Source organism: Nannospalax galili, unplaced genomic scaffold (assembly GCF_000622305.1).
Source record: "Nannospalax galili isolate Female #2095 unplaced genomic scaffold, S.galili_v1.0 scaffold118, whole genome shotgun sequence".
NCBI lineage: Eukaryota > Metazoa > Chordata > Mammalia > Rodentia > Spalacidae > Nannospalax > Nannospalax galili.
Window position 1 is genome coordinate 975,168 of NW_008340856.1, and position 1,623 is coordinate 976,790.

The window sequence follows — 1,623 nt, forward strand, 5'->3', positions numbered from 1 at the left end:
TGCATGGAATTATTTCAACATTTTTATATTTGTTGAGGTTTCTTTTGTGGCCCAGTATGTGATGAATTTTTGAAAAAGTTCCATGAGGTGCTGAGTAGAAAGTGTATTCTTTGGTGCTTGGGTGGAATATTCAAAAGATGTCTGTTAGGTGTATGGTATCATTTAATTCAGATGTCTCTCTGTTTATTCTTTGTCCAATTGACCTGTCTAATGGAGACAGGTATTGAAGTCCCCTACTATTACTGAGTTGGGATTAATCTGTGTCTTAAAGTCCTGTAGAGTTGTTTTTATGAATTTGGGTGCACCAGAATTTGGTGCATATATGTTAAGGATTGTAGTATCTTCGTGGTTAACTATTCCTTTGATCAGAATGAAGTGACCCTCCTCATCTCTTCTGGTGTGTTTTACTTTGAAGTCTATTTTGTCAGATATTATTATTGTAACACCTGCTTGTTTCTTAGTGCCATTTTCTTGGAATATTCTTTCCTATCTTTTTACCTTAAGGTAGTGCCTGTCCTTGAGGGTGAGATGGGTTTCTTGCAGAAAGCAAGGAGATGGATTTTGTTTCTTAATCCATTCGCTTAGCCTGTGTCTTTCATCTGGGGAGTTCAGTCCATGGATATTTAGGGTTATTATTGAAGGGTATGTATTGGTTGCTGTCATTTTGATTGCTGTTTATGTTCTCTGTGTAATTTTGTGTTTCCTAGATTATATCTTTGTTAATTGTCTTTTGTTGCCCCTAGGGTATAGTTGTTTCTCTCTCTGCTCTCTGTATTGCTTCAAGTATTCTTTGAAGGGTTGGTTTTGTGGACATGTATTCTTTCAGGCTATTCATGTCATGGAAGATTTTTCTTTCCCCCTCAACTATAATAGACAATTTTGCTGGGTATAGTACTCTGGGCTGGCATCTATTGTCATATCAAACTGGAAATACCTTGGTCCAGGCTCTTCTGGCTTTCATAGTTTGCATTGATAAGTCAGCTGTAATTCTGATGGGCTTTCCCTTGTATGTGACTTGTTTTTCTTTTGCTGCTTTTAGTATTCTCGCTTTGTTCTGTACATTTAGTGTTTCTACTGTGATATGTCATGGGGAGTTTCTTTTCTGATCCTATTTGGTGTTCTATGTGCTTCTTGTATTAGTATGGGGATGTCTTTCCTTAATTTTGGGAAATTCTCTTCTACAATCCTGTTTAAGATCTGGTCAACACCATTAACCTGAAATTCTTCTCCTTCCTCTATTCCTATGAACCATAGATTTATTCTTTTCATGGTGTCCCACATCTCTTGCGTATTCCATTCCTGTGTTTTTTTTAATTTTCCATACTCTTTCCTTGAGTGGTCCAGTTCTTCAACTTTACCCTCCAGTGTTTATATTCTGTTTTCCATTTCATTCATTCTAGAGGTGAGGCTTTCCCCTTTTGTTTCAAGTTGACTTATTGAGTTTTGCACTTCCTTCCTCATTTCTGCTTGAGTTTTCTTCAATGTTTCTATCTCTTTTGTAAATTCATTCACAAGTTTATCCCTGTCTTCTTTTAGCTCTTTGATTTGTTTGTTTGTGTGTTCTTTAAATTCATTGAATTCCTTGATCATGTTTATGATTGTCCTTTTTTTTTTTTTTTTTTT